General features: G+C 30.9%; 1 protein-coding gene and 1 long non-coding RNA gene across 2 annotated transcripts in view; both read right to left on the bottom strand.

The window, feature by feature from the left end:
• Positions 1 to 6,703, bottom strand: part of LOC136796901 (uncharacterized) — a 21,808-nt gene extending 15,105 nt beyond the window's left edge. Inside the window, exons 1-2 of the long non-coding RNA XR_010844689.1 lie at positions 6,570 to 6,703; positions 3,890 to 4,044 (exon numbers count right to left, since the gene is read on the bottom strand). This is a non-coding gene — a long non-coding RNA (uncharacterized lncRNA). The remainder of the gene's footprint in view (positions 1 to 3,889; positions 4,045 to 6,569) is intronic.
• LOC106685379 (uncharacterized) overlaps positions 1 to 27,019 on the bottom strand; it is a 445,041-nt gene that overhangs the window by 56,066 nt on the left and 361,956 nt on the right. The window lies entirely within an intron of this gene.

The raw sequence follows: 27,019 nt of genomic DNA, 5'->3' as shown, positions 1-27,019 counted from the left end.
TGAAAATAAAAAAAATGCTAGAGCTTCCTTAAAATAACCATGGGTAGAAAAAGGAAGCACATTCTCAACTGACATCATTGTACCTAATTGTTCCTTATTTTTTCAAGGAAGGTACGAAAAAAAATTTGGTAAAGCTTAACCTTCATATTATGAATTAACAAAAACCCTTTCCTAGTTATTCTGTACTATAATGTTATTTAATTAAATCTAATGTAATTTTTATGTAATTAATATTAATCTCTATTCCTAAATCTTCAACTCTCTTGAGTGGAAATTGATCGAATACAACTCAATCCCAATTCTTTCCTCTGAATATTACATTAGAATTAAACTTCCTAGTATTAAAAATCGCCTGTTTGGTTAGACTTCCGGTTCAAATGTCCATCTCTAGGTAAGGGTTCTAAGTCCAAAAACTTTTTCAGGTTTAGAAGAACGGTTACTTAAAACGGTTGATAACATTTTAATATTGAGGACCAAATAAATGACTATGGGTATTATTTGTAAAAGAGATAGAGTGATTTTTTTTTCAACACTTCTTTTTCTTAGGTGTAGCCTCACAGCTCGGCAATTGGCTGTGTTTCTTCTGGTATAAAAAGAAAATCACTTCCAGTGAGTAAATTAAACGAGCACTTTTTTTTTCTACTACAGCATCAACCTCCATGGCTTGATAAGGGATTCGCTTTGCTACAACTCCCAGGGGCTTACTAGTCTCTTTGTGGGCCTTTTACATCCCATTTTTCCCCACACCCTTTACAAAAAAAGAAACAATTAAAAAAAAAACCATTTAATAAACTGGTTCTCTTTACTGATTGGCTATCGACTTTTACCTTATTTACATTAACAGTTCGGGAAATTTATTGGAATTGCATGAAAAATTTTGATTTCGAACAATATCAAATAGCAGTATAATGATTATCTAAATAATGTAATAATTTGGCATTTCCACTATACGTATGTGAGTAAATCTAATATATTTTGCATTTTTAATTTAACTTTGTTTTTTTCAATTAAAAATAAATTTTCCATTTTTAATTCTATAGTCTTAATTTTTTTTACATATTGTTGTACTCATAGGTTTTGTAACTAGTTTCATGTTTTTTTAATAAAATGATAAGTTTTACACAACTGTCTACATGGCTGTTTTTATCAACACAACGGCGTAGTTCAATCCAAAATATTGAGATAGCACTGAATATAATATCATCTACTACTATATAATTTAATAAAAAAACGTTTTTATGAATTATTAAAATTATAGAAAGTGTTCAACGACCAAATGTCAATCCCATTTGGTATTTCTTCCAATCAAGGTTGATATTTTAAAATTTAAAACCATTATTAGAAGTAGGCCTATAGATAACACAAAACTATATTATTATTGGATTGGGATAAAGCTATATTTTTGAATTGTTAGGATTAAAAAATACAAATATTGGATATATCTTTAACCTGAATGTTGTGAATAAAGTATTACAAAAGTATAATGGGTTATACTAATTTAGTCGGGACCTATTGTATTAGGAATAACTATATTTTTAATTGTGAAGTAAGAAAATAAATCAAAAGTGATTTCACAATATAATTTTTATAATTAAGAAGAACGTAATGAATCAAATGTAATTTTCGGTCACAAAATCAAGAAATTCTGATGCGAGGTACGCACCCCACAAGTTCCACTTTCAACCGTACTTAGATTGAAATCCTATAGTTCATCCTAAAGATTTATGAAAGTCAATGTTTTATAAAGCTAATGAGGAGATCTTTAGAAAATTTAGTATGTGATCAAGGTAATAAAATATTTGAATTTTGGATGGAAATGATAATTCCAATTTTATAAGCTCTAACTATTTTAAGTGCAGAATCATTTAAATCCAAATTGTTTCGATCAGATTACTACTTTCAACCAATATATTTATTTTCCTAACAAAAGAGTTTTCTGCTGAAAAGTCAAAGGCGACTGAAGTTGTTTTATTTTCTTAAAAAATTGAAATATAGGTATAAAATTCAGCTTAAAACTTAAATAATTATATGTTATTAGAAACCGACCCTTGAGACGTGCTAAAAAGTATGGTTGCACAAAGTTTTAAGGCACCAAAGTTGTTAGAAAAAGAAATATTACATGGAAATCTAGAACATCATACGCAATAAAGTACTTGGTAGCAGTTGCAACTAAATATCATCTAAAAAGAAAATACTACATTAATCTAACAATCAATATGACTAATTTTAGAACTGAAAAAAATTAAATTTATACTTTGTAGCACACCTTAGAATTTCTTTTTTTCTTTTTCTTTTTTTTTTTTTAAATCTTTAGATATATTTTTTTGTATTATATAATTAACTAGTGATACTTTTTTTCGAAGATCTGATGCTTGAAGAAATATAAAATTTGTAAAATCCATTTCATTGTATAAATGATATTTTTTTGTATTATTTGTCATCATAATAATGGTTATTTTTATTTTTTTTTTCGTACCCTCCTGAAAAGATTTTAATTGGTATTTAGTACGTACATATAGGAGGTATGCTATATGTATAGCTGGGTATGAAGGATACCTTGGATTGCCTTTTGGCATTATAAGGTTAGGTGAGGGATCCAATGAAGGTTGTAAACTTGGTTGGCTTACGCCAGTGGATAATTGGAACGGGGAGGGGCCGTTCCGCTGGTGGAATGGTGAACATTTAGACCTCAGACTTGAACGAGTCTAAGGCCTTCCCTCGTCGAGGACGTCGACTAAGGGAACCGTGCTCTGCCACCTCCCAGGTCTTGGTGGAGGAGCGATCTCTCTGAACAGTGGGTTGCAGCAGGCCTTTAAATATAATAATGGTACACTTTTAGGCCACTAGAGAACCACAGCAAGTATCTACTTTATGCGAAATTTTCACAAACGCCAGATTTATTTTTTCTTCCTACCGTGCATTTTCTTTGTTTTTACCAACCGAATTGTTCCTGTATTTAATTTTTCGATCTCTTAGCGAATCTTCCTATTTGAGTAATTTATACTTTTTGTCTATCTACAACTACTACAATGTTTGTCTATCTAGCATATCTGAGACTGTTATGTCTCTCTCACTTCGGTGGTCCAATTTCTGGTCTTACTGCTTTCTGTGTACTCCAAGATCTTTTTCCTGATGGCCGGGATTCTCTTGTAATGTTGGCGAAATTTTATTCAATACTTTTTCATGTCAAGTACTTTGACCTCCGGACTTTTTAGTTTTCTCTCAACTTTGTTCCAAGATTTCTGCAGCTTTTTATCTATAGTTATTTACATTTTTCCGTACGTGTTTCCTATTTATTACTAAAGTTTCTGGTTTGTAAATGGTTTCTGTTTCGATTATAGAGCTGTAGTGTCTCACTTTTATGTTATGAGATAGATATTTCTATTAAATTAGTATTGTGTAAAGTGTTGACTAATCGAAATTAGCAAAAATACTATACCTCTCATCATGGTCTCATGTCACGACCACAGTCGACACTCTAGTTTTACGAAAGGAATGTGAACAGTTGAGTCCGACAATAGGTATTTGAAGCGGCGGTGTTTGCTGTAACAATAATGGAATCCACGTGTTTACCGAATTCTGAACAATGGAGGTTGACATCAATTACATTCCACGTCCTTATGGTCTCTCTATAGAAATTCAAGTTATTTAGTGGATTATCTATCCTCACTCTCTCGTTTCAATATGAACATCAAATTTTTAATGTCTGGAAATATGTAACATTGTTTACCAAAATGTGATTTCTCTTTAGTGCACTACTTAATAACTTGATTTTTTTTATTTGACTTTTTATTTAGGTAACTGATTTAGTTAATGTGAAAATCCATTAATGAACACTATTGTTCTGATGATTAATTAAAGAAAGACTAATACAAATTATGTTATTTACATACATTCCAACACAAATCAAACTCCACAGTGAGATATTGCATTAGTTTTTTCCAAAATCTAAATCCCGTGTGCTTCATGACAATCAAGACTTGCGTTGGTATAGACCTCAAAAAAGGTATCACATAGATTGTATTTTCTCCTATTGCTTTCGATCTTGAAAACAAGCAAGAAGTTCTTTAAAAATTTATCAAAAGTAGTACAATAATTTAAGAGAAATAAATGCATTTAGAAAATAGGGATGATGATAAAAATTATTTTTTTAAAAATAAATTTTTGGACTCATGGATAATAAAATTAGTTAATTACAATCCTTCGTTAAAAAGCTGAAGGTTAACTATTTTGCGATGCAAATGAATTGGTTTACAAATCAATACTAGCAATCATTTTCTTATTACTATTAGGTTTTTTTTTAGTGTTACTAGTTTTGCTGGTGGAGGAGACAGAGGGAGCTGTGCCAATTGCCTAACGAGTTTCGGATATCTAGAAGTCTATTAAGGATAAGAGACCCTTGATATTCAGCATGCATCTTAACTGCAATCAGTTTTCAGAGGCTATGGACTGCAAACTAGGATAAGCATTTGTACAACAAAATGTATACGACCGAACACTTCAGTGTTTACATTTTGATAAAGTTCCACCAATAGTACGACGGAGCCGCAGTAAATGGTAGAACTAATAACGATGGTTTTCGTTTATTGGAAGAGTTTAAAATTTTTTTCAAATGTTGTTCTGTAAAGATAAGATGTAATTTTTGTTCATTTACTCTCGTGGTTGGCCAAGATCTACACACTTCACAAAGCAACGGAGAATTGAACTTATTTCTCCCAAACAATGGAATTGAGTACTTCCATTCTTCTTTAATTTATAATGTTACCATTCCTTATATCTTCTAATTTCTTAAGTTGGAATCGTTTTTTAGACTTCTCTTGGTTTATTTGACAAATTCTAATCGACTATTTTTCTGAATAGTTTTACATCTATAATAACGGCATATTTTTCCCTATTCGACGTACCATAGGTATAATGTAATTTTTTTTTTTATTTAGGCGAAAATGTTGTTCATGACAATTTTATTAGAATGTATTCAGTTTCTGATCTATTTTAATCTAATAATGGATTTTTTGAATTAACCAAATATTTTTTAAATTTCTAATGTTATCCAAAAATTACGTCACTTTTGTTATACAAATGAACAGTACATTTTGTATGGAAACATCTTAAAGTGTTGTATTGCATAAAGACAGGAAGATAGGTTCTGAAGAGAAGTAACAAATTGGGCCGGTAGCAATGACACGGGTAACCCCAGCCGCTCCATCGTTACTCAAGATGAAGAACGTGCCTGCAATCTTCACCCCTCACGTTACGTGTGATCCCCCTTCATTGTCCCCAATGTCTTGTGTGAGGAATTCTCCCATTTATTGTTCTTTGGTACTGATATGGTTGAGGAAATCCTTGTCAAACCTAGATCGTCAAAGTATAAAATTAAGAATTTTCTTCCACATTTGGTATATATTTGCAATATAAAAGAGACAAGATGACTTTTATTTTCCACTAGCAAATGATTAATTCTTTGTGAACCATTGATTAAAAACTATCACGAACCATTAAGTAACAGGATAAGATCGGCTGTTACACCTCAAGTTCAAGTATCTTGATGAGAGTTGTGTTATACATTTTTTTATCACCACCTTTATGGTCATTTCTAACATACGGGGTAGAAAGGGTTTATCTACAGGGTACTACCCTATTATAATCATAGTGTTATAATATCTAGTTTTCATTTCGTGGGACCACTACAGAAAGAAAAGTCAACCCCTTCTCAGGTTGGATTCGTACCAGCGCAGCTGCAGTTCCAAGGTTGCAAAGATTCGAATATGAATAAAATTCGGGAATCAGAACTTTCCCACCTTCCAGAAATTTGGGAATTATTTATTTACAAAATGGTTTTATAAAGCTCAGTTTATAATTTTAGAAACGCGTTTATTAGACGAACATATTTTTTTTCTTTTCATTTTTACATTTATATAAGTTAGATAGTTCAGGGTGAGATCAACTCTGTGTTTAATACTAATTAATAATTTAATGTTATTTAAATTTGTTTGGTATTTTATCTAGATGCAATATTACAATAGTCTGTAATACTTAAAATTTCGCTCACCATTACTTGTTTCTTTATTTCAGAACGTAGTTCGAGCCTAACTGTGACAAATAATTATTTATTATGTTAAATCAATTGGTGATATTCTATGGGATGAGGACAAATCCCTAGTGTCTATAAAGAAGATACCCTTGTTTGGTGAAAAAATTTGGCCGTTCAGTATAACCTGACCTAATCACCTTCTTGCACATTCGTTGGTCAAGAAACAGTTTTTCATTATTAAGTACTGAACTCAAGATGCTTCATAGGTTATATGTTATAGTGGTACAGGTTTTTTTAACCATCTTTAGAGTTATGTGGAAACTCATTGAGAATCAAGTATTCTCCCTCAGAATCGGTAACATACAGGAATCGTAGTTTCGTTTTAAAGTCTTAGAATTTTGCAATTACCTAACGTGGCTCCTTTTTTTTTTTAAGTCACAAAGAAATAAAATACACTGGATGAAATATTTTTAGTGAAGAGCTTATATGCATTATTAAGCACTTTTAATTACAGATACTAATTTATTCCATACATTACCTGAAGGCCAATTATCTTCTTTATTATTCCTCCAATTTACTTTAGGCTTTGAGTAAATGTACAATGCAAATGCATAAATTAATTAACTCAGCTCACACAAGAAGAGGCTGATAAATTCTAATTGAGGGAGCTCTCGTATACACAAGGTTCCTTTTTATAATTTTGACTATGGTATAAAACTTTTCATAATAATTGAAAATTATTTTACCACGTTGTACCATATATAACTTATGTGTGTGTATATATTTTATTATATACACATGTCAAATTTCTATTAACATGAAGATTATCCAGAATTCCAGATGACGACAAATTGAGGAATACAGCTTTCATTGGAGTTCCTTATATGACTTATACACCCGAAATTCAATTAAACAACTCAATAGCCAATGAATCGAGGAATAAAAGGAGATTGCAAGGAATTTGTAAGTGACACAAATCTGGGAGCGGGAAACCTCCTAGTTTTCCAAAGTGACTAGAAATGCAAAAGGACTATGTTTTGGACGCCAGGGTAATGTGTTTCAAGTGTTTAGGCACGAATAAAAATCCCGAGTTTAAGGATTTTTATTTATGTTTAAATTAAAAATCTTTGTTCACGACCATTTGAGGGTTCACGACTTTTTTCAATTTCAGGCGCTTTTTAAATAATGCTCGAACTTAAGTCTCCTCTTCCCGTTTTAAGAAAATAATAAAAAGGATTGACTTTTTTTGTGTTATGATCTTCTCTTGTTATGATCCTCCTCTCCAGCCCTCCAACATGCCGAAAATGCTTCTGCTACCATCGTAACTGGACTGAAGAGGGACGGCATCAGGGTGACCCCTGCGAAGACAGATGCCTTAGTCATGTCTTTTCAGAAGGGCAAGGAAGGCAAACTCACCTAGCGGTTCATAGTGGACGTACCTGTCATGTACCACTCCGCGTGACACTTGACAGGCATCTTAGCTTCTCCAGTCACGTCGGGGAGAGACTCAAACTGACCCGGTCGAAATCCAACAGGCTCTACCATCTGCTCACTTCACAGCAGATCTCGCTTCGGCTCAAGTTGAAGATTTATAAAGCAATAATCCACCCGACTCTGCTCTACGGTGCCCCGCTCCTACAACGATGACGCTGAAAAAGCTGCAGAGTTTTCAGAATTCCCTCCTTCGGCGAATAGTCCGATATTATTTTAATAAACATTCTCAACTTTCGTTCTGTTCTTAAGATATATTGCTGGCACCAAAGTATTAATATGATCACCTTATTTCTAAATCCTGTTTTAACAATAAATGAAATAAATAGCTGCAGGAATCCGTGGGTTTGGAAATTATCTAGCTAATTCAATCGTAGCAACTGTCATGACAGACAATAATAGTGTTGAAGACTAATGCAATTTTGTTCTTACCAAGGTTGCAGTTTCTAAGTGATTTTAAATTGTTTAAATATTGTTAATACTGGCCCTACCAGTTCGTTTCACAGAACTCTATATTTTCTATATAGTATAACTAATAAATCTGATCATCCACGGCTCTAATTCTATTCTTTTGTTTTGTTTTTGTTTTATTAATATTTTCGAGATCAATTGAGCGTGTAAAAAACTTTTGCGGGAAGTCGGTGAATGTGAACTGGGTTATAGTTAAAATTACTAAAAGTGAATACAATAAATCATATTGCCGGATAGAACAGACCAAGAGCTATCCTGTGATATTCCTCTAATCCCATGTGGTATCGGAAATAAAAACAAAAATTTCGGGGTCATATACCACAGCGGAACTCAACACGGGGGCATCTGAGTAATACAGCAGGCCGAAGCGGAAATACGAGTTCATCGAACACACATCTGCAAATAATTTAAAAAAAAATAGTTTCTACCACATTCAACACGAAAAAGCATTTCGGTAGGTTTTGAAACTCTTATTAATTTAATTAAGTAATGCATTCGATTTTTTTCGCCTATATCTCTTAAATAGTCTATCATAACGAGAAAAAAATATATTAGAAAAAATTATACAGTATTGATTAATTTTACATGGAATAAGTAGTAATACCAATTGATTTGATCAAGAAGTATGTCGTAAGCTGTAAATCATCATAAACTATATAATAAATAATGAATAATTTAATGGTTTAACAATACATGTGAGTTCACACTTAACACAGAAACAGATTCCTGGCGGTCCTCAAAGGTTACTAAGCAGCTAATTAGTTTGATGAAATAACGAATATCGAAATTTTAGATTTTTATTTTGATATTTTACCTATACTTTTTAAACAGTTGATCCTATTACAACAGTAAAAAAGTCATTTCATAACATATTTAAAAAAAATTAAATTATACATCGAATGAATACCGTAGCGTAATAATTCAGTAAAATGATATGGTCGTTAACAGACTTCCTTTGTTACTTGAGCTGCAATACAGTCTGGCTGAAGTGGTCTGATTTTCAAATGAAACCAGAAAAAATGGTTTACGGCCACACCACTGGACCAAATTATTACTTTGCGTTGCTCATTCAACCCATAATTTAATTTTTTTTTAAATAACACTTTTACTAGGATTATAGGCGACAAAATAAATGGATGGCTTAAAAATTTGTAACATGTTACTTTATCAAACTAATTACCCAATTAGTAACAATTTTAGGACCACCAGAAATATATTTCTATGATAAGTTTTGAATCATATAGATTTCTAAACCTTAGTTTAATTTCTTTTAATTAAAAAAAAAAAATCATTTTTGAGAGCATAAACAGTTGCTAGTCATGCTAGTCAAGGACAGCCTACTTCGGTTGTTCCTTGGTCTCCATTACAGGCTATACTGAATTTCATGTGCAACTAGAGCAGATGGCTTACGACATATCTATTCACTAAAATAATCAGTTACAATAATCATTCGACGCGTAATTTAATGTTCTTTTCTTTGTTTTATTAAAGCTTTTTCTATAGGACCCATCGTTTAGAATTTATAAATGAAAAATAAAAGAATGATCTAAAGTTTCGTTATTCGATACTTTATCCAACTAATCAGCTTCTTACTAACCGTTATAGGATCTCAGGGAATGCTTTTCCGTGTTTAGTTCATATGTAATACTATAACTCAGTTTCAAATGGAATTTAAAATTAATAACAATAATATAGCGATAGTATTCTCCAGGAAAAATTATATCAGTGATAACATTTGTGTAATTTTTAAAATTGGAGGAAAATGAAATTATTTGAAAAATGGATTGTAGGTATTAGCAAGAACTTTCAGATGAAAAATATCAAAATATTGGAGATGTAAATTACGATAACACAACATAAAAAACCCAAAGAATCCATTAGAAAATGAGTTGTATCTCAAGGATGATTATGAGCTAAAATAAATTAGTTGTGACTTTTTCGCTTGTACGACATACACAGATATATTAGTACTGATATTATAATTTGAATTAAATAATTCTTGCATATGGTAATGCATACCAGTCATGTATATTTCTTTCGAGAAGATAGAATTAGAAGAGAGAAAAAATGTTCATCTTTCTCTCGACCCCCCCTCTCGCTCTTACACTCATACTCTCTGTCTCTAAATATTTCATAATTTCCGAGAGCCAGTTTCGGAGTTTACTTCGTTTTCAATGCATGAGGTACTTCAAGGTCTCATATCAAATACGCTTTTCAGTATTTTTAGCATAGTGAAAGTTGATATCCTAAGTTATTACAGTTATTTTGAAGTTATTTTATACTTACTTTATTAAAAGTATAGTCCATAGCAGAAAAAAATAGAATATAGTGCTCAAAGGAAAAATTTGATGAGGGTCCTATTTTATTCTAAGGGGTTGGTTGTTTTGAAATCAAGGCGTAAAAGCTGTTGGTTGTCAACGCCTCACATCTACACAGACTCTAGATCCTTTTATTTTAAAGGAAAGGATGATCATTAAGTATATTAAATCATACAGCTAGGTTTTAACTTAATTTATTTTTTGCAGATGACGATTATATGATATAATTAAGATTTTAAAAAAAGGTCGAGTGCGCTAACACAAGTTGAATGGTAAGTATTTTGCGTGTTTTTTTTTTTTTTTTTGTTCTCTCTCAATTATTAACTAAAATTTTGGGTAAACTGTTACATGGAGAATTCAAATTTAATGACTGATATTATGATTAATGAGATAGATGGCGTAATGTATAATATATATGGTGTTTTCAATTATAGTTCAATGTTTTTAATTTTTTTTAAATAGATTGTTATATTAATAAAAATGATGTATATAGAATAATGTTGAAATTGTTAATAATTTTATGTTTTTATTAAATATTAATCTGAAAATGGACGGTGAGTCAGAAGTATCAAAATGATAATAAAAATGTGGCAAGAGTTTTAATGGTATTTTCATGCCCTGGAAATTGTCATTAGTAGAGATATAACCCTTAGAAAAAATTGATTATAGTGAAACTTTTGAAGTTATTAGAGTTATGTAATACTAAATGCATTAAGAGTTCTGTCCATTGTAAAATAAATTAGAATATAGTGCTCAAAGGAATCTTCTGATGAAGGTCCTATTTTAATGTACAGGGTTGGTTGTTTCGAAATTAAGGCGTAAAATATGTTGGTTATCAACACATCTCATCTACAGGGACAAAACGAGAAAACGTTTAGGATTTATTGGTTTAAGTGCACTAAAGAAGTGACTCAATATAAATTAAATCACCCAATAAGGCCCATCGGTAATTTTTTTGGCTTATTGTGATTTTTTGTAAATTTAAATTACTGTTTGAATTCTATTGGAAATTAGCAATAGCTAGTTTTATTTCTTTAGTGAGTGTCGATCATCAGACATTTTTAGTCTACTATTTACAGTAGCTTTATGTTTATGTATTGCATATACTTTGTCAGCTTGTAATATCTAAAATAAGTTGCATAAATTGTAATTTTCTCATCTTAATTTTTTTTTTTTTGTGAAAATACATAACAATCCAGTGGTCCGATCAAGACAATTACTTAAGTTCCAGAAAAGGGTTGTAAATTATTTTCAGTAATTGACAATTTTTTTTAGAACCCAGCTGTTACTTTAAATTAAACTAAAAAATTAAAGTCACTATAAGAAATGGTTTTAAAACTAAAAGGTTAAAAACTGTGACGGCCGTAGGTCCCTCTCAATGAAGGACCAACTCATTTGATAACAGAACTTCATTCTTATCAGCCCTAACGAAGCCCTGCAAAGTGGGGTGAAACATTAGTTTACAATAAATAGTTTTCTTTTACTATTTTGATACCTTTATTCACCGCCACTCGGACTATCTTCCTCCAATCATGGCATGAAACATTTTTTGTTATAATTAGTTTTATTTTAAAAGGCATATCTGAGATTAGACAATGACTCCAAAATGATGAAGTCAAAACTCTTCGGTCCCAATAGCAGATAATAAGTCTCTTGAAGACCGGTTGTCTAGTGACAGATGATGATAAAACCCTTGAGGCTTTGTGCCTTCCAACATTTTATTTATTCTAAAAACAGCTTTCTTTTACATTTTTTATGTTACAAAATCATTAGTAAGTATTAGATGATCCATGCGATATTCTTTCAAATTCCGTTAAACACATCATTATATATATAAAGTATATAAAAGTCAGTAATAATTGGAAGGAATGCATCTAATAACGCCTATACCTTGAATTTTGAGAAAAATTTTTAAAATCCATTAAACTTTAGAAATGAAATGTTTATTCTATGTAAAACAGCAAAAGATAAAATTTATATATGTATATATAGTTGACCGTAAAAATTTAAATATAAGAAGAAGGTTAAAGTTGCGGTAAAAAAAATAACAAATAGTTTTAAACTATTTGTTCTTTTTTTTTTACCGCAACCCTAACTATCTTCTTATATTTAAAAGATGAAATTGTTTAATACATGGCCTGTTTTTAAGATATAGATTTAAATAATGAAGGATTATTATAAATATATATGTATTATTTAAAAAAATTGATAGTCAAATAATGATAAGTCCAACACAAGATCAGTTAAAGCGAAGATTTATGGTAGCTTCTTCCACAAGAGACTAGGCCCCTGAAGTAAAAGAGAAACGGAGAATACTCAGTGGAAATGAATGTTCTTGACAACTCGTTCATATTTCTCTTGGTTCTGACGGTGAAGCTGAGGAGAACTGTCTTTTCAACTTCCAAAACATCTTTTATACTTTGCAACTATTATAGAGTTTAAACTCCTGACAGAAAGTGAACTGAGATCTCTTTAGTGGAATAATGTCTTCTCATTACTGAACTCGGGTTTCTTGCTTGATAGCTGTCAAAGACTGTTGACAAACTCTAGAGTTCATGCATACAAAGCATCAAAGGCTTGAAACAGTTTAAAGATCTCATCTCTGGTTCATCATAGGCTAATATAGCTTCGGTTTTATAGTTACCTTTTACATTAATTTTAACTTAAACTTTTCAGACTTCCATTATCCTGGTTATATTGTTTGTACACTATCGATGTCATTATTAGGTTTATTCATGGTAATGATCATGATCTATGATAATTAGCATTTCTCGGAGACAGGGAGTAAGGTTAATATAATAATTCACATAAATTATCGCAACATCTGCAATTACTGTTGCTGTTAATTGAATACTCCAATGGGCTCCTTCAAATATAGTAAATAGTTATATATCATAGGCTTTAATAAATATTTTTTGGATCAAATCTTTCACTGGTGATACTTGGTTCCAATATTTTACTGATGAATTATACAGCCACAAAATGTTAAGGTTTGTTTCTCCGGGCCGCCATGAAATAAATATTTCAGACCCGGATGTGATTTGAACCCACAACGTTCTCAACCACAGCACTGTGTAACCCTCTCTCCCCTGTTCTTGTACATTACGTCCTTAATTTGTAATTTATTTATTATTTAGTTTCATTTGATATGTATAAATGCATTAGATAGTCCCCCTAGATACACTGATGTAAGCTGAACAAACCAACAGTTCCGTGCTGTGCTAGTAGGGTATCACCTAACGCCTTGCTCCAACGCCGTTGGTTTTACTATGTTACTATATAAGGTCGCACAGCAGAGTATTTTGTCATTGAAGGCGACCAAATGCATTTCTTCGTATTTATTTCGTTTTCTATTGTGTGTAGCAATAATAAATGTACAATCCTAAAAGCAGTATACAGATATTAGTTATAATATGCAATGAGAAAATGTATTCTATTGTCACAACTTTCATTTTAAATAAGAACCTCTATGTTTTATTTCATAATCGGATAAATTATTGTTGCCTGCATTGATTATTTTGAAACGAGAGTGTCTTCTTGATACAACAATGTCTTTATAATATTTATTTACTTTTTTTTTACATAAAAAAAGCAATTTTTTTAAAAATAGCAGATTTTTAGCGGTTAATTTGTTTATAGTTAATAACTAGATACTTTGAACACTCACATGGAACAAAAAATGAATTATTAAACTATTTTAATACATTATTCAAATAAATTGTATCCTTCTTTTCGTATATAATGCTTTTTCATGTCATTACATAATTGGTTATTCATAATCTATGATTGTTGAATATCAGTAATAGTTTCGAACGCAAAAACTTTACACTGAAGTAGGCGCTCATAGACTTAATTCTTATATTTAAAATAATCAATTTATTTTTGACTCAATCAGAATCAACTAACATTTCTATATCTTATCTTATCTACAATACAACTTCAGTACCCTCTTTCCCTCTTCTAGAACATTAGGTTAACCACCTTTTGGGCAGCTAGATCGGAGAAATACACCACTGTTCGTTGACGTAATGTAAAAAGGGCGAATCTGATTCTTTTCAAATGAGTATGGTTTGTACTTTACCTACTCTAGTAAATTATTTTTAAAATTAAAACCTACTATATATTAATATTTTCGAAACCTGGAACATTAAGATTGTTTTATTTCATAAAGTTAATTTATATATTTTTTTCATAAGGCTCAATAGTTTAAAAAAAAAACACTGACGATATATAACTGAATATCACTTATTCCAATATCTACAAGAGTATGAATTATCAATTTGATACCATAATGGTCCAGCATATTGAAAATTTTCAGCATTGAGGCAGTTTGAATCAGTCGCATTTGAATTTGATTTCATGGTGGACCACGTAATACATAGCTTTCTTCACGTTCTTGCGAGAATAGTTCGTCTATAAGAAGATAATCCGGCCTTCCTACTCTGAGACGTTACACCAAACAAACACGCAAATGGGTCTTTATAATTTTCATTACGATTAAATTTCTAGTATTTTCTATTGTTTATTAACACAGGTAATTACGAAACGATTCGATTGCTGATTAAAAGTTCCTCAAGTGTTGGCCTCTTTAGCAGTTTAGTTTGACCGGCACTTGATAGATAATTATTTCATTTTATTGTTGAGGATTATTATTACATCCTCATAACTTACTGTTGCATCTAGTAAGTAAAGATTATCAACAAGTTGATTATTTTTTTGAGCACTCTATCTCTACCATATGGATTTTCTATTAGGATAAGTTTTGTACTCAGTCAATTCTTTCTTGCTGGAATTATTTAAGACACAACCTTTCTTAATCAAGAATCAAATAATAATATTTGAAGCCCCAACTAACTTTAAATCCTGTACGCATTTTCTTCATTGAATCCTGTTAAATGATCTATTCCTAAGAGGTCACTCAATATTCACATTCTTTAGTGAACATTTTTTTTTGTAATAGATATGATAAATATTCAAGAGTTTTCTTCATCACTGCGTTTTTCACACACTTTTCTTATTACTATTCTATTTTCTCCTATTGTATCTGTCTATGTGTACCTCCTATTTAATAACGCATCTGTATACTCCCAACTTAATCTTAAACTTAGTAACTTAATAAGTAAAAATACTTACTTTTAATTAATTCCGGATTAATATCTGGATGACGTGAGGCAGAAATGGAAAACAAATTGTTCTATTCAGCTGGAGGAAATGCGGTGGTTCTATTCTGTTGCCTTGGCAAGACAATGAGAACAATGTTCCACTTCCACCAAACATAACACGCGATATATTGCATAACAAAGGATATCGGTTGTGTTCAGAATGCGAAATGAAGTAAGATGTATATAAAGGAACAATAAAACTTCTTTCTGTGCGTAATCAAAACTCCATTTTTGGAAGATAAACAGCAAACATTATGTGAAATATTAAATTTTTGGAATCAAATCTTATCCTTAACAATACCAATTATTAATTAGAAAATGATGATTAAAATAAGATTGATTCAGATCTTACTATAACCAATCACATTATTGAAAAGATATTTTAAATCAAATATTATTACTTAATGTTGTGCTTTCGAAAAATTCAAAAACAAAAGCCTTAGATCGCTGTATTTAAATTTAATCTATTTTTTTTTTTGTGAACTGAACAAAAAAAGTAAATTGAACTTATTTTATTCCATTTGATCGACTTATGTTCAAAAGGTTATGAAATTTTATGAATCCTCTAGGACATCAAGCATAATTTCCGAATTGTTTGGGTGTTACTGAATACGTATGGAAATTACATTTACATTAATTTTATTACTTAAATAAGAATTGTAACAGTAAACTATAAATAACACGCAGGCTAAATATTCTTGTAATAGAAGGCATATGTTCGTTAATGTTTTTCTTTTGTTTTTTACAATTAACATTTTTAAACAAAAAATTGAAAAACAAACAAATTGCAAAAGAAAAAGGTTTATTTGAAACATCCATATTTTTGACGCAATATTACTGTTATAATTATTCAAATGAAATCATCTACCATAAAATGGTGGATTACTTGCATAATCCACCATTTTATGGTCTCAATATTTTACGTTGCGCAAGTTCAAGTCATCTTTACAATATATGTTAAGTTAATGTTAGTCTTAAGCTGGTTGATGTTGTTTTTAGTTTAAGTTGAAGTTTAAAAGAACACTGAAAAAATCTATTTTTCCAGTAGAATTAGAAATAAAATAAAGTCTAGTAAATACTGTATTAATATATAAAAACTATGACCAGGGCGTAGTATGTCAGATATGTCGTTAACGCCCACGAGAACTGGTGCAATGTTTCACGATTCTTTGTAAAGTATTTACATTAAATTAAAATAAAAACACGATTGTATATTTTAAACAATATTATGATCAATTTAGACAAGCTTCCAGAGACCACTAGCTGTTTTGTTGCTATAAACGTGGTAAGCCTTCCTCGTCTTCTTCAGATAGTCAATCCTAGATTAATTTTTTTTCTGCATTAATCTGATGGAGTCCTCATCGAACAACTTTGCTTTTCTTCGTTTCTCCTGATGATCAAGAACCTCCTCAGCCGATGATCTTATTATTGTTTCCATTTTTTACCATCTATTACTGCCGTCTGTTTCTCCACGACATTCAGAGAGTTTCTTTTCGATGCTTTAACCGTATGCCTGTCTATCCTTTTCATTCTTGAGTTTGTAGACGTTGTATGGGATAATCTTTTCTCTGGTTTTTCTACTGGGGTGCGAGATTTTCTGTTTGTAGTTGATGATGCTGAGGAAATGGTCTGAATTGCAATTGGCACCTGTATACACCCGGACATCTCGTATATGTGTTGCATTTCTAGAGTCCACTAGCACATGGTAGATCTGATTTCTTGTCTGTCCTTCCTGGGAGACCCATGTTTCCTTATGTATGTTCTTGTAAAGGAAATGTATGGTGCCTAATGATAGCCTTCTCCTAGTTGCGAAATCAACGAGTATTCGATCATTCTCATTGGATTCTTGGTACCTGCTGTGTCTCTACCAACTATTGGTTTAAATTATTCCTGGAATCCCACCTTCGCAATCAGATCTCTCCAGACCAGTTTGGCGTCGTACCTTGGGAGGCTATCATAAATTCTTTCCAGCGCACCATACAAATTTTCTTTGTCTTCTTCCTCACTGTCTTCTGCTGGGGCGTGTACTGAAATCAGGGATACAATGCAAAATCGTCCTTTAATCCTCAGATAGTACATAATGTTACTAATATTTTCATATTTCAGGATACTTCCGTTCTACTTCTTTCTAATCATGAATCCAGAACCCAATCTATTGGTCCTCTTTCTACTATTTATCAAGGTATAATCCTTGAGTATAATTAAGTATGATTCACTTCATCGCATTTCCTGCAAAGCCAGAATGTCAACTTCGTACTTGTTTAGCACTATCTCATGGTTTCGGCTTGCTCCTGCGGTGAACACACTTCTAACAATGCACAATCCTAATTTGATTCCTTTTCCTCGTGTTCATTGCCAATTTTATCAGTCCGGCTTTTCATCTGTGATGTAATCGTGATAGGAGAAATTTAAGGGAAATGGGTTACCGGTCTATTGCCCCCGAGTCAGATGGGGCTGCCTTCTCAGTGCTTCCTGATACCACCATCCGGAGCGGCTACCAATGGAAGGTGGTCCTAGGGTGTGGACTGTGAGTGACCTTGGTCTGTAGAATTTGGGTGAGTGTAGGGAGGTTGGCAATTCCTGAATTAGGTGCACTGGAGAAGAATTAGAGAATGGTAAAAAATATACAATACCCTCTAAACATAGACCTGCAACAACTATGACAGAAAAAATCTAAATTTTAAAAACTAGAGGTAAGGAAGGTGAAGTTCGAGGTTTTCCACCATAAGAGAAGATATTTTGTTTAACCGTAATTACTTATTATCTTCTAAATTTATAAATTCTTCTATGGTGCACAATAATTAAGCTTTATTATTTTGTTATATTTTTTCTCTGTTTTAGGTATAAAACAAACACACTTTCTGCAAAATTTCAGTATAATATTAAGAATATTTTTCAAGAAACATATTTTCTTTTAATGTGAGTGAACTTTAAACGCGTCTTCTCCAGAGCTTCGGAAACATCGAATTAAAAAAACAACAACATTATACAACACAAAATACAAACGATAGGGTGACAAATATTTTGCAGATGCTGTCAGCATAGTTTTAGAATTATTTTTGTCAAGTTTCATCGAAGTATGAGGAGGTGAGTTTATGAATTGGGTGATTTGGCATGTCATGATCCTGCAATAAGTAAAACTCAATTAATAAAATTAATCTAATATTTAGATTGATGCTAACATGAGAAAATAAATAAAATATTTTTCAATAAATTAGTGCGAAACGATTGTCGAATTTATAAAAAACATTATTTCAACAATTCCTGGTATAAATCGACGAACAAAATGGTCCAGCGGTTTATGGAAAAATAAATAAGAGAAAGTAGAAAATATATTCCATACTAGATGTATTATTTATTTACAAGAAAATCAGAAAGAATTGGAAAAGAAGAATGAAGAAGAAGGGAATACTGCCAAAAGACGGAAAACTAAAAGAAAGATGACGGAAACCAATACCGTATCCTCTGTCAAAAGGCGGAAAAGACTCCCATCTTACATTGAGGATTTATTGCAACCCAATCAATAAATATATATAGTTTTCTTGTAAATAAGAAATAAACTCGGTATAAATATTTAATAAACTTTTTTTCTTTTTGGAAAAAAAAATTGATAAGTCCTCGTTTTTTTTTAAAGGCTCTAAAAATTACACTTGTCTTTAGTAAATAAAAAGAGTTACTTGCAACTAACAAATTAATTTATGTAATACATTGAGAATGAAAAAAAAAAGAAAAGAATTTACCACTTGAATTCACTTAAAATTTACCAATATATTTTAAATATTCGGCTATGATAAACTAAAGTTTCTGTATCCTAATTATGTAATTCTATTTTTACTGTATAAAAAATATTAGTACTAGCATAGTTTTTCTTCTGTATCAAAATATCATGGTGAACACCAATGTCGGAAGTACTACTCAGGTGTAACATAATTTATTAAGCAATAATCGTGTTGAAAAACATAGGAAACCCATAAATTATACAAGATATATATTAAAGTCCATTTTAATTACAATAATTAAAAATGATTTCTTTTATATATATTTCTGTAATAGAGAAAATTTTAGATCCTGGATGAAATATTTAATTATGTGCACAAGAATATCGTGAAAGATCCTTATTAAAAATTTTTTAAATTTTTCAGTAAAATGTATGTCTATATTTAATATTTTACAGGTCACGGTAGATAAGTACAGTGTTGTAGTGCAGTTATTGCCTGCAGGATTAATTTTTTTAATCGGCATTTATACTGAATACATTTAGACCTTATTTAATTAATATCCACTTAGTTACGATAGCTTGTTAACATGAAGATAAATTATTACCGAAAGAGAAATTATTTATTAGATTTAAGACAAAAAAATAAAGATAAACAATTTTTATTTTCCATGGATGTGAAGTGAATTTATATTTTCAATCTATATTATCGTATCTATATTATCTATACTTTTAAAATATTATATAAATTTATTAAATCAAGACATAAAAAAGATAAAATTTATTCATTGATTTTTTCCGTTAAAAAATATACAATCAAGTTATATTCGTTTAATTGACATAAATTAAACTCAGTATATCAACGTAGTAAAATTATAGCAAGTAATCTTACCAACGAATGCTGTATTTGTTGGAGTGAGTCCCAAATATTATGGATTAATATTCCTAAATATTAGAAGCTGCGTCTATCTTGACGTGGAACTCCCAACTGAGTTTTGAATAATTTGAAGACCGTGGAGCTGAGTCGACAGCTAAATCACTATCGAGTGGTTCTCTCTATTCCCCCCCCTCGATATAAATATATTAATATCGTACTCTAGGGTGGCTTCACTGGCGAATTCCATTTTCGATATCAATATCAAAGTAGACTGCTGTCGTGGCGAAGGGCGGAAATAATGACTTTTCTTTTTCCAAGAAAGGAATTGGTATCTGTTACTGCCGTGGTGCTTTATTGAATACTACGAGTACATTATTTGCTATACACTATAATAAAAGTATCGTTTAACTTTGTGATTTCTTAGAATTAAAAAATAAATATAAGATTGATCGATATGTAATGTTTTAAGTAAAAGTTGTCATTGAACTATTTGAATAAATACATTATTCTTAAAAATATATTTTTCATATATTTGTTTCAAAATATAAATATGATATTTGGTCCAAGTGACCTACATTTGCTTAGCATGTATACTTTATTCTATAAATCGACAAATTTTAATTTATAGTTACTATTCTCCTTATTATGTCACAAATAAACTCATTCACAAAGACCTTAACATCCCATTCGTTGCAGATTTGGCCCAAAACAGATATGCGTCTTTTCATTCTAAACTCCTTAACCATCCTAACCCACTAATTCTTAATCTTTCATCCTTAACACTCCCTGATAATCCTCCGAGGCGTCTGAAAAGAAGATGGCCACGGGTCTTCAAGTGTATATGAAACATACTACATATTTACCTATTGTATAATTTTGTACAGTTGTAGATTACATTAAATAAATAATTTAAAAAAATAGTTACTATTATTATAACTCACAATTGGTTTGAACATATATTCTTTGTAAAACTCAGATGTTTATTAGTTAAGGTTGCTCACCTTTTTACTGATTCGTTCCTTATGAGTCCAATTGTATATCAGAAATTACTTAAATTCTATTTACTCTATTGAATCCGTATTTTGAGTTGGCATCTTAATATTTCAAAAGGAATTTAATGGAGGGGGGAGGAGAGGGAAAACTTTCTGTAATATTTTATAATCATTCAACCCTATAATCAAAACCATTTTTTTTTTTTGTTCTTGAAGGATATTTATTTGTGTATTTATAATATATTATGGATTTTTTACGTCAACATCAGAAAGCGTAATTATCTGTTGAAATTCTATTTGCAACTTTATATTAAAAAAAAAAATCAGGATTTCTGAAATAAAGTCGCAAATAAAACGATCTTGGGATTTAAAATTCTCTAGATTTAACTTTACTTGTCATTGCTTTTAGACGATGTGATTCCCATATATCAAATATATTCTTCGTATAAACATCTATAATATATAATTTACCAATTTTTCACTACCCCGTCCCTTATACCATATACCATACATCCATGAGGCTAAGAAATAGAAAAAGTATATAACATATTTTTTATATACTTTTTCTATTTCTAAGCCTCATGGATGTAGTATATGGTATAAGGGACGGGGTAGTGAAAAATTGGTAAATTATATACTTGAACTGGTGATACTGACACATATGGGTGAAGTTTTCGATTTTACATGTTTCTTAATTTGAGCCTTTTCTTCATAAGCGATTCACTGTAATGACATATTGAACATTGAAAATATTTCAATATTTCTTTTCTCTGAACACTAAATAAGTTTTCAATTTGTATAACAGTTTGGCTATTCTAACACACGTATGATAATGACAATATCTTCCAGTGTAGGGCGCGCGATCCTTTCACTGAGAGAGGAGCTCTTTAACCTCTGAAAGTTGGCACGACCTTTTGCCGCAGCTCTCGCGTTTCCGGGCCTAAGAAAAATCCAAGCTTTTGGCAAAACTAAGTCCAACAATTTTAAGATTGGTTGCCGAACAGCCAATCGCCATGATTATAACAACGCAAATAGTATATTTTTTCATAATATCGTGTTTAATAAAATATGATCATTGTTTCTGAATTTATAACATTCTAAACATCAATACGTCAGGACGAATCTTTCTGAATGAATACAAATTTACTTCGTTCCCCTCCCTTTACTTAATTATTTCGAACGATGACCTTTTTTATCAACCCTCTAAGAATTTGGGATTTGATGTTTTTAGCTATGTAGAACACAGTAAGTGAATAAAAAATCGGTCCGTCCGCCATAAGGCTTGGCTACTGGGCCGATTTCCCCCCAATAAAGCACCCTTAATACCGACAATAATTCATGAAACTCGTCATTTTACGTCATGTAATTCATTTCGTCACCCATCTGCCTTTTGGTTTCAGAATGAAGATCGACGAGATTTTTCCATTCGGCCACATATGAAGATTGAGAAAAACCTTCAACGGTTTACAATTAATTTAATATGTGATTAAATTCCTAAAGGAATAATCAAACATGGACTGTTATTTGATTTATTTTACATAACGGTCTAATTTAGATGATTTTTTTTATTATAAGAAATTTAATTTAATTTTAAATTACCCATAATTAAAGAACCTTTGTAATCGTTCAAGAAAAAAATTAGAAACTTTAGGAATCACAAAGTAAAATTCAAATATTTTTCCTATAAATGGTAGCTACTATTAGAAAAATAATTAAGTCAACAAAAAAAAAATCATTAAAATTGGACCGTTATTAGCAGAGATATGTTTTCAGTTTTGAAATAAATAACACGTAATTAATTAATACATAATGAATATATAACCAATTTACTAACTATTTATCAACTACCAATTTACTTAACTATACGTAGTGTATTAAAATATATTTCAAATTTTATTTATTGATAAACATTACAATCTGCCACAACGTTGGGCAATAAGTAATAGTGATAACTGATTGCATTCTTACTAAAATAAAATAACATAAGAATAAAAATTAATTAATAAATGAGCAAAAAAATCTCTCTCTAAATATATACAAACAGAAGGGTAAAGAAAATAAACATTAAAAATAAATAAATTAATTAAAAAAAGATATAAAAAATAAAATCTCTCTCTCTAAATATATTCAAACAGAAGGATAAAAAAAATAAACATAATTTTAAAAATATATAAAAAAGAAATACATAAAAATAAATAAAACCTCTCTCTAAATATATAAAAACAGCAGGATAAAAAAAAATTAGCATAATCAACTATACGTAATAAAATTGTTTTAATCAACTTACTCGGTATTCAACCTGGTCAGGAAAGTCAATTGAGTGGGAACACCATATACTTCATTATTGTTGTAATAAATGCACAATTCAAACAATAAAGCATTATGAAATATAGAACAGTGTTTCTTATTTTAGAAACGTTAATGAATAAACATGAATGGTAGAATGTTGTAGTAAGAGAGAATACTATATTACGGTGAACAACAAATATCAGCAAGAAATCTTTTCGGAAAAGTCATTAATAACGACTGCATAATTTCCATACATTTTCGTGGAACAGCATACACGATCATTTCAGCGAGGTGGGATTAAAGAGAAGATTCGGATGGATCACTTTGATCAAGAATTCAGTGGATCCATTTGGATTTAAGCCATGCACATCATATTCAAAGGATTAAATGCAAATCGTGTGCAGCTGAGCCAATCCTACGCGAGAGAACGCGCTGTTAGCTGATTATGTAAACATTTCCGTTTTCCAAGAGCTTTAGAGTTTTAACAATACTTATGTAGAAATCTATTTGTTTTTAATTTACCTAATTTACTTTAGAATTAATTAGAGTAGAAAAAAGTATTTTATTTGAAAAAAATGTCAACAAAAAAAGCTATTACATTAATACCCTTCAAGCCTCATCATTATGAATGGTTCATTAAATTGTATTGTCCGCTGACGGCATATTACTCTTACTTCGTTATGTATTCCTTAAATTGATTGAATGGAAAGTCTAGAGAGCAGAGAAGTGATCATGAATAATTACATGTATACATTTTAAATGCAGACCGATATGTTACTATACAAACCCCCAACCGACATTAGGGATGAGAGACAAATTAGCTGTGAACTACCAAAAACGCCCTCTAGAATCCATTTAGATAAACACTTGAAGGATACCATATTAAATATCTTAGGCCGGTTATCCACCAAGAACTTATCTTAGGAAAACTAAGCTGAAGTAACACCATCTTAAGCTTAGTTAAGGTACGCTAACTTGGATGTCAATTAAAAACTAAGTGAATGCGTATTAGTTGCTATTTATGTGTCATGCTGGACGGACGGTTTGTAGAAAACGATCGAAGAATAAAGCTCTGTTGAGGATTTTATCTCTTAGCATGGAAAGAAAACTTTATATCCTGAAAAATGAAAGTTGGATTCACAAATATTTGTTCGGTAATCATATTTAACGTATTAAAGAAAGTGTGTAATATGAAACGGAAAACCGTTCAAATTGTACAATTTATGCTCCCAGTGTCAGAACCTTCTGATATTTATAAATAGAATAAAGTTTTTCTGTAATTTTAATTATTATGTAAAATTCTCTACAATTTGTTTTTTAAAGTTATTTATAGAACTTCTTTTTATTTTATATGTGTTCATTAAAGTGTTCTAGTGAGGAATAGGTGGTGTTATTGTTAATTTTTTTGTATTCTTATATTTTTGTTAAGTTATATATATTTTTAAGTTTACAGGGATCGTTCGTAAGTTGTTGGAAGAGTGGGGGAGTTAAAGGCTGTCAGCTGACAGAGGGCATATCAGTTGACCGGGTACCTGATCAGTTGTAGAATGTATGTATATATATATATATATATATATATATGTGTGTGTGTGTGTGTATATGTGTGTTTGGACGGATCCCGTTAATAAACCTTCTAAATTGGTTGTTCAAAGCGTGTTCTTCTATCTACCTTTTTCTTTTTACTATAAGTTCCTTCCCGCTGTCATGTAACTTATATGTATACACATACTATTATAAGGCCTCACTGACAGATGACTGATATCATTACCGCTGTAATAATAACAATAAACTTACCTTAGCCAAATCATAATAAAGATGATTTGAATTGTTATATATAAAAGACGTTTTATTTAAACTATTACCTTAGGTTTAAGGAATATATGTTAGAGACCGGTGCAACTCCATGAAGCTAGAATGTATTAACAAAAAACTTAGAGATAATCCTTCGATGACCCTGCAAACATTAAAAATAAAATAGAATAGTAAAAGTTGGTTAGACAATCAGCTGTCAGATAGGGTTTATCGCAAGTTAGGAGGGGCCAAAATAATCGAAGCGGAAACAGCAGAAAAGAATTTCGACTAGTCACAATGAAGAAATGAAACGTTTATCCAAATTATCGAAGAAGGCACACTTATTCCTCTGCGGCCTGGTGAGCAGGAGATACACGATCCCCTCATTCAGGACAACCACTAATAATAATTAGAAGAAAATCAAAATTTATAAAATTTAATTTGAATTAAGACTGAAAAGATAAGAAACTGCACATCGATTTCGACTATCACAGCACTTACTATACAAACGGTCCAAACTTCCAAGTCATTATAAAAGACTGTTCTACAGGACAATTATAAGGCCAATCTGGACATATGGAGTTGAGCTTTGGGGGTCCCCTAAACCTTCGAATTCCTCTCGTATCCAATCCTTACAATCCAAAATCCATCGTAAAATTCTCAATGCTCCTTACTTTGTTAGAAATAAAATCATCTATAAAGACCTCAATATTCCAAATGTAACCGATCTAGCCTGAACCAGATATCAATCCTTCCGTTATAAACTCCCTAACCACAAACCACCAGAAACTTCTAATCTTGCTTCTGCTATTCCTGACCATCCTCCGAGGGGTCTGAAAAGAAGATTCGAGGCCATCTTCTTTTCAGGCGCCTGCTGTAGAAATATGATTAGAGTTCCTCCAATGGGTAGTTTCTCTATATGCACATATCATTTCATTTAGATCTTACATCAAATCAACTTAATGTGTTCTTATGTAAATATCAATAAATAAATTTACAAAATATTTAATTATTAATTAAATTACTGTAATAAAAATTAGTGGTTACTAGTATGTTGAAAATAAGTATTGTTTTATTGAATATAAGGAAAAATTGATATTCATAAAGATTAAAATTAAAGAATATAATTAAATAAATTATTATTTTATAATTGATTAACCAATATATTGTCACTAGTTTAATAATAGGTAAATGAAGCATTCTATTGTTGTAAATGTTCCAGCAACAAACATTACTACATTTTGACTTTTTATTCACCCAGCAGATACCCACTAAAAATTCCGCTTTTGGTTTCTAAAATACTTTTAACAGTGAAGTAGGATTCGAGATTGATTCTATGAAACAGCTCACTGAATATTCAGCTAAAGCTGGGCGATGGAGAGAGGAGCGTTCCTTTTATATGTTGGCTTCATATCAATGGGCCCTGTTCGTGCCTGGAACGATCAAGTGCATAGAATTTTTATAAAACACCTTCTCCCATATTGGATCGGAAACGATTCTGTCAACATCGAACGTTCTTTCTACGGGGGAACCCAAGTAAAACGATTGATTATTTTATTACTGTAGTAAATCTTAGTTTAGAATATTAGATGCTTAATTTAATGAATGGCTAATTTCAAGGCAAGAGTAGCTAATAGCTAAGGCAAAATTTCATAATGATAAATATCGTCAGCTGTGATTAGAATGGGTCACGGGATTATAGAGGAAAAGCGTAGTGAAAACATGAAAAATGTTTGTTATATTGGCAAAACATGCGTAAGAGGTAACACAAAAATATCATATGTTGAAATTTCATAGAATTAAAATATGATTAAACGCAACAGTTACAAATAACAGCAAACATTCAAGAAAGTGAATAATGCCATACCTGAACTTTGAACAG

Source organism: Halyomorpha halys, unplaced genomic scaffold (assembly GCF_000696795.3).
Source record: "Halyomorpha halys isolate HHAL.00 unplaced genomic scaffold, Hhal_1.1 Scaffold687.1, whole genome shotgun sequence".
Taxonomy (NCBI): Eukaryota; Metazoa; Arthropoda; class Insecta; order Hemiptera; family Pentatomidae; genus Halyomorpha; species Halyomorpha halys.
The sequence above is the reverse complement of the archived record's forward strand: the minus strand, read 5'-3'. Positions and strand labels throughout refer to the sequence as shown.